The sequence below is a fragment of the Miniopterus schreibersii genome (genome assembly GCF_964146895.1).
Source record: "Miniopterus schreibersii genome assembly, chromosome: 17".
NCBI classification, from domain to species: domain Eukaryota; kingdom Metazoa; phylum Chordata; class Mammalia; order Chiroptera; family Miniopteridae; genus Miniopterus; species Miniopterus schreibersii.
The window spans coordinates 34569034-34587122 of NC_138117.1; positions in this window are offsets into that span (position 1 = coordinate 34569034).

The following is an 18089-nucleotide window of genomic DNA, read 5'->3' on the forward strand; positions in this document are numbered from 1 at the left end:
GTTAGTTTCTCTTATTCTCTTTATTGTATTTTTATTTTTTCATTTTCAACTATTCCTATTCTCTCCCTTAATTTTTTTCCTGGCCCTTCTTTCAGAAATTTTTTTTCTGCCTCTGTTATCTCCCAGTGGCTTCTCTTTTTTTTACATTTTAGTTTATTATATTATTATTATTTTCTAAATTTTCATCACTGTTAACAACAATATACTTTTCTTTCTCTAAGCTTTACTTTTCTTTCTCTCTCTGTTTTTATTAACCCCATCTTTTTTTTCTCTAGAATTTGTGTTCTCCCTTCATTCTCCCAGTTCTATTTTCACTTGGGTCGTTTTCATTGTGACTGTCAAGATATTTTGTAAGATACCCCCTGTTTCCTGGAAGTTTAGTTTTGTATTGTTCTGCCTTGCCAGCACCCGTACAACAGCTTACACAATGAGGTTGGGGCTGAGACACACAGTTAGCCAACCTGAGAGGAGGGTCCTCCCAGGGACTGGTCAACAATAATCTAGACCCAACCACAACAGGAGATTCCAAAGAACCCACAAAAGGGAAACCCACAAAAGGGACACACCTAGAGCAAAGAGCTCAAAAGTATAAGGAAAACATACCTCTGGGCTCCACTGAACTCACAATACAAAATCCCACCCCACAAGACTGGGAGACAGCAAATATACCTAATATATAGATACAAACACTAAGATCTACCAAAAAGGGGAGACAAAGAAACAACCCCCAAATTAAAGAAAAGGAAAAATCGCAAAAAGAGACTTTGATGAGATGGAGTTAAGCAAGTTATCAGAAACAGAGTTCAGAGTATTGATTATAAAGATGTTCAAGGAAATTAATGAGAAAAACAAGGCACTAGATGATAAGATCGAGAAACTTAGTGAAAACATGAAAAAAGAGATACATAACATAAGCAAAAATCAGACAGAAATAAAGAATTCTGTATCTGATATTAAGAATACACTGGAAGGTATCAGAAGCAGGCAAATGAAGCAGATGATAGAATAAGTGACTTAGAAGACAAGGTAAAAAAAATCACTCAATCAGAGCAGCAAAAAGAGAAAAACACTTAAAAAGCATGAGGACAGTCTAAGGGAGCTTTGGGACAACATGAAATGAAACAGCATTCGGAGCGCCAGAGGGGGAGGAAAGAGAGCAAGGGATAGAGAACTTGGTGGAGGAAATAATGACAGAAAACTTCCCTATGCTGGAGAGGGAGAAAGCCACACAAGTTTAGGAAGCACAGAGGGTTCCAAACAAGAGGGACCCAAAGAGGCCCACTCCAAGACACATCATAATTAAAATGGCAAATGTCAAGGACAAAGAGAGAATATTAAGGGCTGCAAGAGAGAGGCAAGCAGTGACCTACAAGGGAACCCCCATAAGGCTGACATCTGATTTCTCAACAGAAACTCTTCAGGCCAGAAGGGAGTGGCATGAAGTTCTCAAAGTAATGAAAAGAAAGAACATGCAACCAAGACTGCTTTATCCATCAAAACTATCATTTATAATGGAAGGTGAAATAAAGAGCTTCCCATACCAAAAAAGGCTAAAGGAGTTCAGTACCACCAAACCAGAAGTGCAAGAAATGCTAAAAGGACTGCTCTAAGAAAAAGAGAATAGTGAGAGAAAGGTACCTCATCATAAAGGGGGGAAATGGCATTAAATAAGTTGATATCAATAGTAACCTGAAATGTAAATGGAATAAATTGTCCAATAAAGAGACATAGAGTAGCTGAATGGATAAGAAAACAGGACCCAAATATATGCTGCCTACAAGATACCCACCTGAGAGCAAAAGATTCACACAGGCTAAAAGTGAAGGGATGGAATAAAATATTCCACGAAATGGAAAGAAAAAAAAGCTAGAGTAGCAATACTTATTTCTGACAGAATAGACTTCAAAATAAAGACCATAACAAGAGACAAAGATGGTCACTACATAATACTAAAGGGATCAATCCAACAGGAGGAAATAATTCTTATAAACATTTATGTACCCAATATAAGAGCACCTAAATATATAAAAAATTTCTTGGTGGACTTTAAGGGGGAGATTGACAGCAATACAGTCATAGTGGGGGACTTTAACACCCACTGTCAGCATTGGGCAGATCATCAAGACAAAAAAATCAACAGGGAAACCTTAAATGACTCACTAGACCTAATGGATTTAACTGACATTTACAGAACATTTTATCCCAAAGCAGCAGAATACACATTCTTCTCAAGTGCACATGGAACATTCTCAAAAATAGACCATATGTTAGGGCACAGGGCAAGTCTCTACAAATTCAAGAAGTTTGAAATCATATCAAGCATCTTCTTGGATCACAATGCCATGAACTAGAAATCAACCACTATAAAAAAACTCAAAAATATTCAAACACATGGAGGCTAAATAGCATCTTATTAAACAATGAATGGGTTACCAATGAGATCAAGGAAGAAATCAAACAATTCATGGAAAAAAACGAAAATGAACAAACAACAACCCAAAACCTATGGGACACGGCAAAAGCAGTCCTGAGAGGAAAATTCATATCATTACAGGCCTATCTCAAGAAACAAGAAAAAGCTCTAATGAACCATCTAACACAGCAACTAAAAGAACTAGAATGAGAACAGCAAGAAAAGTCCCAAGGAAGTAGAAGGAAGGAAATAATAAAGATCAGAGCAGAAATTAATGACAAAGAGGCTAAAAAAAACAATACAAAAAATGAATGAAACCAAGAGCTGGTTCTTTGAAAAGGTAAATAAGATTGATGCACATTTAGCCAGACTCACTAAGAAACAAAGAGAGAGGACCCAAATAAACAAAATCAGAAATGAAAGAGGCGATATAACAACCGACCCAACAGAAATACAAAAGATCGTAAGAAAAAACTATGAGCAACTCTATGCCAACAAACTGGACAACATGGGTGAAATGGACAAATTCCTAGAAATATACAATCTTTCAAAGCTGAATCAGGAAGATGTAGAAAATCTGAATAGGCCAATAACAACTAATGAAATTGAAGCAGTAATAAATAAAAAAACTCCCAGAAAACAAAAGTCCTGGACCAGATGGATTTACAGGCGAGTTTTACCAAACATTCAAAGAAGAATTAACACCTATTCTATTCAAACTATTCCAGAAAATTAAAGAGGAGGAAAAACTCCCAAACTCTTTTTATGAGGCCACAGTCATCCTAATCCCAAAACCAGATAAAGACACTACAAAGAAAGAAAATTACAGGCCAGTATCCCTGATGAACATAGATGCTAAAATCCCCACTAAAATACCAGCACACCGGATCCAGCAATACATTAAAAAGATCATACACCACAATCAAGTGGGATTTATTCTGGGGATGGAAGGCTGGTACAACATCCACAAATCAATGAATGTGATACATCACAGAAACAAAGTGAAGGACAAAAATCAGATGATCATAGCAATAGATGCAGAAAAAGCATTCGACAAAATCTAGCACCCATTTCTCATAAAAACTCTCAGCAAAGTGGGAATAAAGGAATCATACCTCAACATAATAAAGGCCATATATGAAAACCTATAGCCAACATCATACTCAATGGTCAAAAACTAAAACAATTTTCCTTGAAAACTGGAACAAGACAGGGATATCTGCTTTCACCACTTTTATTCAACATAATACTGGAAGTCTTAGCCACAGTGATCAGATAGAAGAAAACATAAAAGGTATCCAAATTGGAAGGGAGGAAACAAAATTTTCATTATTTGCAGGTGACATGATATTGTACATAGAAAACTCTAAAGATTCCATCAAAGTACTACTAGACTTGATAAATGAATTTGGCAAGGTAGCCGGATACAAAATTAACATCCAGCTATCGATGGCATTTTTATACACCAACAATGAACTCTCAGAAATAGAAACTAGAAAAACAATACCACTTACCATTGCAACTAAAAAAAAAAGACACCTAAGAATAAACTTAGCCAAGGATGTAAAAGACCTGTACTTGGAAAACTACAGGTCACTGAAAAAATAGGCAGAGGAAAATATAAACAAGTGGAAGAATATACTATGCTCATGGATTGGAAGAATTAACATCTTTAAAATGTCCATACTACCCAAAGCAATTTATAGATTCAATGCAATTCCTATTAAAATACCAACAGCATATTTCACAGGGCTAGAACAAATATTCCAAAAATTTATATGGAACCAAAAGAGACCCCGAAAACCTCAGTCATCTTGAGAAAGAAGAATAGAGTGAGAGGGATCACTTTACCAGACATCAAACTGTACTACAAAGACATTGTAATCAAAACATCCTGGTATTGGTACAACAACAGACGTATAGATCAATGGAACAGAACAGAGACCCCAGAAATAGACCCACAAAATTATGGCCAGTTAATAGTTAACAAAGGAGGCAAGACCACACAATGGAGTAAAGACAGTCTCTTCAATAAGTGGTGCTGGGAAAATTGGACAGCTACATGCAAAAAAATGAAACTAGACCACCAACTTTCACCACACACAAAAATAAACTCAAAATGAATAAAAGACTTAAATGTAAGTCACGAAACCAAAAAAATCCTGGAAGAAAACACAGGCAGTAAAGTCACAGACATCCCACGTAGTGGAATTTTCACTGATACATCTCCTAGGGCAAGAGAAACAAAAGAAAAAATAAACATATGGGACTACATCAAACTAAAAAGCTTTTGCACAGCAAAAGAAAACAGCCTCAAAATACAAAGGAACCCCACGGTCTTAGAAAACATATTTGCCAAGAATGTATCTGATAAGGGGCTAATTTCCAAAGTGTACAAAGAACTCATACTACTTAGCAAGAGGAAGACAAACAACCCAATTAAAAAATGGGCAAAAGACCTGAATAGACACCTCTCCAAAGAGGACATACAGATGGCCAAGAGACACATGATAAAATGCTCAATGTCGCCAATCATCAGAGAGATGCAAATTAAAACCACAATGAGATATCACTTCACACCTGTCAGAATGGCTACCACCTACAAATCAACAAATGACATGTGTTGGCGAAGGTGTGGAGAAAGGGGAACCCTAGTACACTGCTGGTGGGAATGCAGACTGGTGCAACCGCTATGGAAAATAATATGGAGGTTCCTCAAAAAATTAAAAATGGAGCTGCCATTTGACCCAGTGATCCCACTTCTAGGAATCCTAAAAACCCTGAAACACTAATCAGAAAGAATATATGTACCCCTATGTTCATAGCGGCGCAGTTTACAATAGCTAAGATCTGGGAACAGCCCAAATGCCCATCAGTAGATAAGTGGATAAAAAAGCTGTGGCACATTTACACCATGGAATACTACGCAGCTGTAAAGAAGAAGGATCTCATACCCTTTGGGACAGTATGGATGGACCTGGAGAGTATTATGCTAAGTGAAATAAGCCAGGCAGAGAAGACAAACATCACATGATCTCACTTAAATGTGGAATCTAAAGAACTTAATAAACTGATGAACAGAATAGACTCAGTGACATGGAAGCATGGAACAGACTGATGAATGTCAGAGGGATGGAGGAGGGTGGGTGGGTGGATGGGGAGAGATTAACCAAAGAATTTATATGCATATATGCACAACCCCAGGACATGAACAATGGTGGGGAGAGGGACTGGGGAGGGCGTGGGGTGGGGGGGAGTAGGCCAATGGGGAGAAAAAGGGACATCTGTAATATTTTGGACAACAATAAACAAACAAACAAAAAATCATAGTATTTATTTAAAAAAAATAATATTTCACTTAGTTTGATTCTTGAATCTTTAATTACTTCTATTTTTAAAACAAGAGGGACTCAGTTACAGTCTTTTTGAATCCCTACATATTATATCTGTTTTCTGTGTCCTGGGAGGCCAAAATGAGCACATCTGGGGCTCCATGCTCAGCATAATTGTTTCATTTATCTTAGATATGTGCTGCCTTTCATCTAAACCCTTGACTTCTCAGATCTAAGAGTCAACACGTGCGGTGTTTCATGTTCTTGTATCTTTAATTTTACTTACTTCTTCCTGGATCTGGATAGGATTGCATCCTTGAATTTGTAGTGGAGGAAAAAAAATCTTTTCCTTCAACTCTTTTAAGTTTTGGCTAGGGCTTTCATAGCAAAGACAGATTAACAAGAGAAAAACAGGCAGAGGTTTGTAAACATGTATACCTCATAAATATGTAGGAGAAACTCAGGGATGAGTAGCCTGAAGGTCTGGTTAGAACTTGCTTAGCAAGGAAACAATACATTTTTAGAGAAGTGACAAGACCCAGGAAACAACTTTAGGTCTCCAGGGACAGTGAATTGTGTTAAGGGAAATATAAAGGAAACTGTGTTGGGGGCTTTTAGCTGGTGTATTAAATTAAGAATATGCAGATTGACCCTGGCCAGGTAGCTCAGTTGGTTATATCATCCGTTGTTCTGATATGCCAAGGTTGCAGGTTAGATCCCCGGTCAGGGCACATGCATCCAATGAATGCATAAGTAAGTGGAATAACAAGTTGATTTTTTTTTCTCTCCCTCTCCCTCTCTGTCTCTCTAATATCAATACATTACAAAATTTACAAAGTAAAAAAATCATAAAAATAGAATATGCAGATTATGGCATAAGCCACCTATTCCATTCAGCAGGTAACCCCCTCGGCATCCATGCTCTCACTCTGGGGAAGTGATTTAATAAATGAATTCAGCAAAGTAGCAGGATACAAAATTAACATTCAGAAGTTGATGGCATTTTTATATACCAATAATGAACTCTCAGAAAGAGAAACTAAAAATACAATCCCATTTACTATTGCAAGAACAACAACAAAAAGATTCCTAGGAATAAACTTAACCAAGGAGATAAAAGACATATACTCAGAAAATGACAGGACATTAAAAAAAAGAAATAGTGGAGTATGCAAACAAGTGGGAGAATATACCATGTTCATGGATTTGAAGAATTAACATCATTAAAATGTTCATACTACCCAAAGCAATCTATAGGTTCAACACAATTCCTTATTAAAATACCAACAGCATATTTCACAGATCTCGAACAAATACTCCGAAATTTTATATGGAACCACGAAAGATCCTGAATTGCTGCAATAATCTTGAGAAAGAACAAAGTAGGAGAGATCAAAATACCAGATATCAAATTATACTACAAAGCAGCCTGTACTAACATGGTCACACTATTTTTGAAGGGCAATAGGGAGAGATTGATATTTTTGAACAGGTTAGTAACAAAATCAGATTTTCATTTTAGTTCACTCTGACTGCTTCATGGAGACCAAATTGTGAGAAAACACTGGAAGGAAGAAGACCATTTAGGAAAGTAGTAGCCTTGAAGGGGTAAGGTGATATAATGATTGAACCTGCATCTTTACCAATGGAGAAATGTGGATAGAGGTAGTAAGTGGGAGGAAGAGAGACTACATATAAAGGGGGGGCATGAAAAATAAGTACATTCCACGCAGAAGAGTCAGTGGGGCTGGGGAAGAAGACATGATTTAGCCTAGATGCAGGGCTAGAGGACTAGAGACTAGACCAGAATGTAGTCTAGACTCATGACTAGAGTCTAGAGACTAGTCTAGATGAGTTATTTGTTTTATCGTTATTTCTGCTTGAAACTCTTTCCTATAGGATCTTCGTTCACGTGTGACAAAAGAAAATTTCCCTTTTGCCTGAATCTGCTGATAAGGCAACACTTAGACACTTCAGCTTCCTGTTCTTTGTTGCATGGTTGATTATCTGCAATTGAAATTCTAGCGCACTTAAGCTAGCTCAAAAACCACTTCCTGTTCAGATGACTAATACGCTTTTAGCGCACTTAAGCTAGCTAGCTCAAAAACCACTTCCTGTTCAGATGACTAAGGTAACCACACTGTAAACCACCAATTTGCCTAATTTTTTTGTCATTCTTCTCTATAAAAGCTGACAACTTCCTGAAGATCTTCAGATTGGGGTCAGCTCCCTACTGCAATAGTCTCAATAATGTTAGTCTCCTAACTTGTCTGTTTTTTGTCTTTGACAGTTTGGTGCCATGACTCAGGATCATAACTTGCCATCAGATTCTAGTCTTTTCCAGGTAATAAGGCCACTTGGAGTTTTCTGTGCTCCATTCCTGACTTGCAACCCAGGGATCTAAAGGTAAATTCTATCCTTGGTCCTATGTTCCAGTCTCTTGTCTGTTGGTAGCATGGTAAGAATTTGATTTTGACTTTTTTTGAATACATAGTTGATTTCTGGTACTGGATTTGTTTTGTTTTTGTTTTACAGTCTGATCATTTGGCAGTCTCTATAAAGAATTAAGTGGTTCACAGATATCTTATCTCTGTTCTAAATGATGTCAGAAAATCAAGTTTGTCACTTTTTAAATCTATTTTTCCTTATTTTGAACTAAAATCTATTAAGAACTTTTATCCACTTAGAAGACAAGAACACTTTTTATATGAAAAGTGAATCCTGTATTTCTGGATTTATGCCTGACCCATCTGCTGAAACTTTAGAATTGAAGCTCTAAGTTCTCTAAGTCTGGATGTATATTTATGTGTTTTGGGTATGTAATATTTTCCTATTTTCAGGTAGTATTACTAAATTAGATTATACATTTTTTAATTGAATGTGTTGGGGTTACATTGGTTGATAGAATTATATAGGCTTAAGGGGTACAATTCTATAATATATCATCTGTATATTGTATTGTGTGTTCACCACCACAAGTCATGTCTGTTTTCATCACCATTTATGCTCCTTTTACCCTCTCCTACTTCCCCCCACCCCCATTTCCCTCTGTTATCTGTCTATGAGGTTGTTATTTTTTGCTTAATCCCTTCACCTTTATTACCCATGCCCCCAACCCCCTCCCCTCTGATAGCTGTCAGCCTGTCCTCTGTATCTGTATGTTTCTATTTTTTTTGTTAGTTTATTTTGTTCATTAGATTCTACATATAAGTGAAATCATATGGTATTTGTCTTTCTCTGACTAGCTTGTTTCACTTAGCATAATAGTCTCCAGGTTAATCTGTGGTGTTACAAAATAAGGTTTTCTTCTTTTTTATGGCTGCATAGTATTCCATTGTGTAAATGTATAAAAATTTTTAAAGAGCACTATTCTTATTGACTTAGAACTAAATAAGGCCTTACACAAGTGGAATATTTCTAAAATTCCCAGATATATATAAAAAATTAAACTTCCAATACTTTTAATGTGCTAAAAATATTCTTATAGGCACTAACTTAAAGGTTCTAAAAATTCAAGTTTACATAATCGAGGTCAACTTTGGCAAATGAGACTAATTTAATATTATCGGTTTAATAATAAACAGCTATATCTTCTGAGTTATCATCTCTAGATATAATACAAACATATTTTTATTCTACTTGGGTGCATTCTTCCTCAACTTATAAAGGTTTTCTGATTTAATAAGCTAGCATTTCAGTTACAATATTTTTAAGATTATAAAAAATATAAATTTGTATTTTGTGAAATTAATTCATTATCCTAACAAAATTTATTTTAAAAGTAATTGTGTTTTATAGTATGTCAGCTTGAAGATAGTTTCCAAAATCCTTTGGTAACTTAAAACCTGGGACTGATACTCAGTTGAGTTAATTAATTTGTCAGCTACCTAGAACAGATCTAAGTAAGATAAAATACAGCTACTTTAAAAAATTTGTGTTATTATTTTGGTTAAATAGATAACCAGATATTGTTTCTCAGTAATCCGTGATCCTATGGAGTCAACTGTTGAAACTTCTTCATAACTTTGTATACTTTACCTTCCAAAAATCAAATCCTAAATGATATCTTTTGTGTTGTCAAGGAAATCAATGTAAATCTAGGCTTGAGTAAAGAAAGACATTATTTAGCATGAGTTTTGCAACAGGAAGATGCTCAAAGCCTAAGCTAGAGAAGTTTCAGGCAAGGTGTGGGCAAGCAAAACTTTTATATGCAGAGACCTGGTATAGATAGGTGGTTGCTGAAGCCAGTTACCAGGCCCGTCTTCCCAAGAGAGACTTGGTAAGCATTAGCCCCACCAAGTCAGCCTTAGTTCCAAGAAGCATCTGGTCATATCTGATTAAATGAACATCATTCTCAAATATGACATTGTAGGCAAAGCCTTGGTTGCATAACCAGTGCTTCCAAGTATGTCCTATTAACAAGGTGGACAGAGTCCTGTTGAATCTATGCAAATAACTGTATTGCCATGAAAATAAGAATATCAGTAAGAGTTTCAGAATTGTGGAAAGGAGAGTCAGGGTAAAACAGATAAATGTTTCATTTCAAGAGCACAGTCTACTAAATTGTTATGAGTGATAGATAGCTTAATAGAAAGTGGTTCCTTATATCCAGAAAATAGAGCATTAGTGCATCAGCACTACTCCAAACAAAGCCCATATCCATCCATCATCAGTTCATTCAGCCCTATGCAATGAAACCTGTCTCCCTGTATCTTGGATTAGCAGTCTCATAAATCCATCTCCTTCTCAACTTAAGTCTGGAATCCTGACTTAGTCCACCAATAACCAAAGTTATTTAAGCAATGCCATCAGGAGCCTGTGCAGAGTCCTTTCCATGGGTCTCTGAGACTGTCCTTTTCAGCTGAAGACAAAGCACTTGGGCTGGTAGCTGGTCTGCAAGTGCTCTTTGCGAAGCATCAGAGTAAAACACAAAACTATCTGTAGATGACAAAAGATTACTCATGGTTAACATATTTTTGATAATTTTCAAAAGGGAAAAGTTTGATGACAGTTCAGTATAAAAATAATACAATTGATAAGAAAATTTACTTATGTGACACTTAAGTGAGTCCAAAATGTTTTAAACAAAATATGCATAAACATGATGATTGATCTTATTTTCATAGACTAGTGGATAAGACATCATTTTATGAAAATAGAGGAACATATTCTTTATAGGGACAAATATCAGATGTAATAATCCTGAAACATAATATGCCATAAATATATCAAGCATATAGTTAGAATAAAGCAGTAATATATCTAGGTTATAAAACAAAGAGGTCCAGTAAGCCTGTATAAGTTTAAGAAAAACATATCCAGTTAGAATAAAAATGTAGTTTCATGAGATTGATAACTCAGAAGACAAAGATGTATTTATTAAACCAACATCAAACTAGTCTCATTTGCCAAATATGTATCACTTATATCATGTAAGCTTGAATTTTAAAAACATTTTGGTAAGTTTATGTAAAAATACTCTCCTCCCCACATTGTTTATATATTAGAAATTTAATTTCCATAGTTTCTGAGAATTTCAGGAATATTTAAAATGATAACCTCTTATTTATCTCTTAGCCAATACAAAAGGAGCTTTTAAAAAGGATTTTATAGTTTAATGTAATAATACAATTTATAATTAGGAAAACATCAATACACATACAGAAGGACAGAGAGCTTATAGCTTAATTTTTAATTTTAAAATTGTAGTCATGGTTCAGGCATAAACCCCAAATATAAGACTCACTGCTCATGTAAAAGCTGACTCTCATCCTTGCCTCACTTTTACATTTTTACAAGGATTATATTTCTGGAGGATGGGACAATTGAAGTAACTTGCTCAATATGAGGGCTGAAGCATCTTTGCCAGTATTTGTGGAGCAGACTTTGAAGATGTCCTTTGCCATGAAGTGCAATCCTATCCTATGGACTGTGGACTAAGTTTCGGGAGAAGAATGGAGGAGAGACCAAGCAGCCATCTGGTGTCCCCAAAGTCCATGTGAATGGAAAAATTACCCAGCCTATTTCCTATTAGCCTTTTCACCATCAGGCTGTTGCTCTTGGTGTCTCTGAGCTCCTCCCAAGCCCCAATAGTGTTAGAGGGACTTAAGTCTTGAGCGACTACAGGGAGGTTGAAGGGCTGGAGTGAGAAAGGAAAGGTCTGGCAAGGGTATGTAGAGGTGGTACAGGGCGAGACCAAAGGATTCAAAGGAGCTTCAGGGTGGAAAAAAGGCAAAAGCACAAGCTGGGAAGGTGAGGGATGAGAAGAGATCGGCCTTAGAATTTGTTGAGGAAGGAGCCTGGTCTCTGAGAGAAAGAACTGTGTTGGAAACATCTTTGTGGGAGAGCCATTTTTCTGGTTCTTTGTATCGAACAATAAAAGCAGTTCATTGTTTGAATGAGATCTTGGAATCAGGGGATTCAACAGCCCTGCTCATAATGAGCCCATATGGACTAAACTTCAGGAGAAGGGTGGAGGAGAGACCAAGTTCCCCAAAGAGGCCATTGAAATTCTAAGTGGTCATTACTAAAATTTTGCCACGTTTAAGAAATTGGTTGGAATTAGTACCACAATGATGTAGGACATACTCCACAATGAAGAGATCTGGGGGACAATGATTAGACTGACCATCTCCCATGATAACGGAAGGACCACCTGTCTGAACTGAGACCTTGGGACTTTAGCCCAGGTATAATTCCCAGGGAGAGAGTCAGGGGCTTTACCCCCACTCAAAAATGGCAGAATGAGAAAACAGAGAAGTTGAAAAAAAAGACAAAAATAAAAGGACAATAAAGCCAAGTCGTTACCATGCTACAACAGACAAATATTTGGAGCACTGGGTTAGGAGTTATCACTTACCGCTGTGGATCTACATTTCCCCAGTCAGGAAAGGACACAGAGTCTAATGAAATAGCCTTAATGCTTGAGTGAGAAAAACAGGGTCCAAGGGGTAGTCAGTACTCCATCAGAGTCATGGCATCATCACTGTCAAAGGAAAAAAATGCAATCTGGATGCTAGCATGAAAGACTTCATTAAGAGTATACTGCAATAGCAGCAGGGGAGAATTAAAATGGAAAGATGCTCAAAGACTAACCCAGAAATGTCCTAGGAAAGAGATGGGCAGGCAAAGCTTTTAAATGCAGAGATAGCTGTGGAACGTAGGAGGGGGGATGGTGGTGAAGCTGGTGGGGGGGGTGGTTTGAAGCTTAACAAGCTTTATCAAATATGTACTAACAAGAAAGTCACGACAGGAAATGTTGTTTGTGGTTGTGGTGAGGCAAATAGGCTAGGTCTACACCTAAGATGAAACAAGTTAAAATACAGGAAGTTCTCATAAAACTGAGGGCCTCACCATCTTAAAGTTGTGTCAAGTTCAAAGTTTGATTAATCTTGTCAGCACCTAAAATTACCTTTGCAGTTTCCCAGGGGGCCCCTGGAAAAATCACCACGATTTGTTTTTTACCTTGTGAAAAGAGAAATGGTAGAAATAGTTAGGGTCATTTGGTATGTTACTAATGATGGGTTACATGAAAAATATTGTCAAATCACAAGAAATGCTTAGACTTTCTTAGGTTAAATTTGTATGGGTAAAATGTTATTAACATAAATACTTAAACACTTGTATTCTGTATGAGAAATTTCCAGAGAATTGTCAATGTTTTTGCTGTCCATGATTTGTTTCTATTTACCCAAGTCCTGGTGTTGCTTTGCCTATAAGACAAAAGCAGTATAGTGTTAGTAGTCATAATTTCACTTACTTTTAAAAACATTAACTTGGTTGTAACTCCTTTAATTTGAATATAGCATATTGCAGCTCAGTAACTTTCTATTGGGAATTCACAACACTTATTTGTGGAGTTTTATTAATCTATTGATGCTTAAAACCATTCCAGATGTGCCAAATCTATTTACTTGATAATCCTGATGTATTCTTGTTATATTCTAATGATGTGCTAGGTATATATGGCATCCAGTGTCTCAGGGTTTTTACATATTATATCTGAAAATGTTTTCTCTGTGAAGATTATGTTCTTCCATTTTCATAAACTAGATGTAATATATGTTTTCGTTGAAAATAAACTTAAATCTTTATGTTCATAGATATTCTGTATAAAATTGTTTTGGATTGTCTTTGTTTGCATGCCATGGAAGCAACCAGATATGATTGTTAATTGCATTATTCTTATAACAAATCTCCCTTTAGATTATCCTCTTTTGAAAAACAATAAGTGAACAATAGCCATCTTTAGTCTTTTGACATCTATAAAGATAGTTTTGTTTGCGTGTTTTGTCTTACTCCGGATGCTTCCATGAAATCACTTGCAATCAGCTACAGGGCAGAGTTCCATCTTCAACAAAGAAAAACTGTCCCAGAGCCTGGTGTAAAAGGACAGTGCTAGGTACTCTTGGGCACAGGCTTCTGATGGCATTGCTTAATCAACTATGAAACCATACCAGTGGACCAAGTCAGGAGCTCCAAACCTCTACTGGAAAGCAGATGTATTCATGAGACTACTGACTCAACTACAAGTGGAAGAAGAAATAATTACCTAGGACTGAATTGCCTGAATGAACTGGATGAATATGGACCTTGTCTGGAGTAGTGCTGATGCATTAATGTTCTATTTTCTGGAAATAAGGAACCACTTTCTATTAAGCTATCTATCACTCATAACAATTTAGTAGACTGTGCTCTTTTAAACAGAAATGATTAGCTACCTGCCCAAGTGCTTTGCTTTCAGCTGAAAAGGACAGTCTCAGAGACCCATGGAAAGGACTCTGTCGGGTACTCTGGTGCACAGGCTCCTGATGGCATTGCTTAAATAACTTTGGTTATTGGTGGACTAAGTCAGGATTCCAGACTTAAGTTGAGAAGGAGATGGATTTATGAGACTGCTAATCCAAGATACAGGGAGACAGGTTTCATTGCATAGGGCTGAATGAACTGATGATGGATGGATATGGGCTTTGTTTGGAGTAGTGCTGATGCACTAATGCTCTATTTTCTGGATATAAGGAACCACTTTCTATTAAGCTATCTATCACTCATAACAATTTAGTAGACTGTGCTCTTGAAATGAAACATTTATCTGTTTTACCCTGACTCTCCTTTCCACAATTCTGAAACTCTTACTGATATTCTTATTTTCATGGCAATACAGTTATTTGCATAGATTCAACAGGACTCTGTCCACCTTGTTAATAGGACATACTTGGAAGCACTGGTTATGCAACCAAGGCTTTGCCTACAATGTCATATTTGAGAATGATGTTCATTTAATCAGATATGACCAGATGCTTCTTAGGCTATTTGGGGGACCTCAGGAAGAGAGGAATTCTCACCAAATCACTGGGTGCTGCAGGTGAAAAGTGGTGGTGAATTCTTGGCTTGGCTTCCTATCCTCAAGAGGCTTTGAAAAGTCCAACCTGAGATTCTTTATGAAAACTTCCACCAAAGCCAATCTAAGACCTCTGTGGTAAACTGTCATTCTTGGTGCATCTATGCAAATGACCAAGCCATTTATGGAAACCAACCTTATTTTGTGATTGAGAATATTCTTTCTTTGAGATTGTCTTTGACCTAAAGGGGAAGCGAGGCCATAGAGAGAAAATTTGTGTTTCAGTGGGAAACTATAGCACATTCTTCTGGATGATCAGATTCGGGTCCTATGCATTGTCTTTAAGCTATGTTGCACAGCTCTGTAAATTGCAGTTGACTGATCCATATGCAAACTTTGTCTTATCTGGTAACCAAGCTTTCTCTTTCACTGTGGAAAAATCTGTTTGGTATTGAACTGGATTCTCTCACCTTGCACAGATTGTCAACCAGATTCTAGTTCTTCCAGACTCCTTAAATATCTGGCTACAACCTAAACAGCCTCCAAACTAAGCTTCCATTTTTTCTCTCTTCTCCTTGACTTGGAGTCACTGAGAACTAAACCCTGACTACCAGATTCTTATTGAGACTCCACAGTTGCCTTGTTCCCAGGATATGAAGAGTCATTCCAAGCTCAAGCCTGAGGACTTGATATAAGCCTAGAACTAGGACTCATCATTTCAGCTGACCATTCATGGTACAGATCTTTCCTTGGATAACCTGCTGCTTGGACTACTGCAAGTCTGGTGAAATTCTCAGGTCACCCATGCCCTGATTGAAGTAACCAACGCTTTGGACAATGTTACTAATGCAGTCGACATCATAACTTCAAAAACCTCAACGAGCGGTGAGAAGCTAAATATATATACAGGCAATGGCAAGGCCACATATAAAAATAAAACTCTGACATATATCCTCTACAGCACTCAGACTAAGAGTCCATCTACAACCCCTTCAACATCAGCCCTAAATCAGGACCCTGTCAATAACTGTCAGCTTCCGTAGTTTGTGCCCCTACTTCTAACTTAGGACTGACCATAGAAAGCCAAATATGCACTCCTAACAAATTATACACGATGCCTCACTTCTAGTTAGCCTGCTTCCAGCTTCTGCATGCCAACAGCCTCCAGATAGGGCACATCTGAAGCTTCCCCTTTTTCCCACAGGAGCTTTCCCACTACTCTACATGCATTTGAGTTTCTGCCAAACTCAAATGCTGGTGGTGACTCTCTTGCTATAGAAAGCTCTGAATAAATAGCATTTGTTTGTTTTCATTTGTGTGATCTTCATTTATTCCCATAGTTTTCTTGGAGGTTCCACCAAGATACAGTTTGCATTGACCATGACCATGGACTCCAGTCTTCATCTGGGTATGGAAGCCCTTGTGCTTTGCTGCTCGCCTCTTGTCAAGTCCACAACAATGTAGTAAGTCAGCACCAGGTCTGCCTTCCACTCTCTGTGTTGAGTCACTTGGTTATTTATTCTTAGTTTGGCACCCAGGTTTTGTTATCAGTTTTCATTTGTTTGATGTCCTTAGTGCAATCAAGCAACTCTTTTCATTTCCTTTTACTGCTTTTGTGTTACCATTTCGTGGTGTGCTGTCTCAAAGTGTTAATTTGTCATAAGAAGGACAATCACTGGGTAGAGCACAGGCATGTGCCTTGTCAGCCTGTTGTTCATGGCCGTCTGCAGACCAGTGACTGCAGTCCTTATCAGAAAGTTCATTTGGACAAACTTTGCTGTAGGTCACCAATAAAACTGGATGAGGTTCTTCTGTCTCCAGTTTTAGTCCTCAGAACTTTAGTTTTTTGATTCAGAGAAAACATTTTCTCTGGTATTCCACCTACCAGGGGGTGAAGATTGTCGGGTCTGAATTTGGGGGCAGCCAGCCATCAGTTTGGGGACCCTACACACGGGATGCACAAGCATTTTCTTTGTACCAACCATCGCCAGCTCTCACAGGCTCATCTAAATCTCAATCTCCTTTTCCAGGGAAACTGTTGCTTTTTATATTTATTCTCATTGCAGTCCTAATTCCCTTATATATCTCTCCCAATGACACGATTATGATTTAGGCCTTCAGTGGGTACTCTGGGGAACATTTGACTTTAACAAAATTGTTCATTTGAAAGGTTCCTTAGAAAAGAAAGGGAATAAAATTTCTCAGTCCAAATGGGCAGCATTTTTTGATGGGTATTCAGATACCTCCCAACAGAAATCTGAATAAAGAAACTGCTCCACTAAAAGAATCTTTGGCCAAAGCTATGAGCAATTTGACAAACTTAAGTAACAACAAAATGGACTAATTTACCTAGTAAATCTTCTTGTCCTCCAGTTGCTTCTCTATATCCTGCTCTCTTCCCTCTGATCCTTCAGTTCTGATCTCTTTTCTTCCACATCTCTGTCAATCCCTCTCTCATCTTCCCTTGGTCCAGACCTTTATCTTTTCCTAACTTTCCTAAAACCCCCAATGTCCAATGTCTCTAAAAATTCCTCTTTCCATGTGCTAGGTATACAGGAAACTATGGAATTAAGCCTTGGACTGAAGCTGAATTAAAAGCTGAAAGATTTCTTGAAACCTAGATAAGACCAACAAATATTCATCAAATAATTTAGAATTCTTTTGGGTACATATGACCCAGGGTACTTGATCTATATCAACTTATACACAAGTTGGTTGGAACCTCAGATGCTCAGTTTTGTTGGCAAAAGCTGATGGGACTTGCCCAGAAAGAGACCTACCAGATCTTTCTTTTCACAATAAGCTCAAGGGTCAAAAAGTGGCTTCAAAACAAGGCAAAATATCCTAAAAACCATACTGGAAACATTTTCATAACAAGCAATTGTACCATAATTAAATCATGCAAAAAGAAAAAAAAAGAGTAAAGATGAAACTATATGAGATTTTTAGGATAGACTAGAAAATATCTTCTAAAAACATTTGGGAATTAAAGAAAATGCTGATG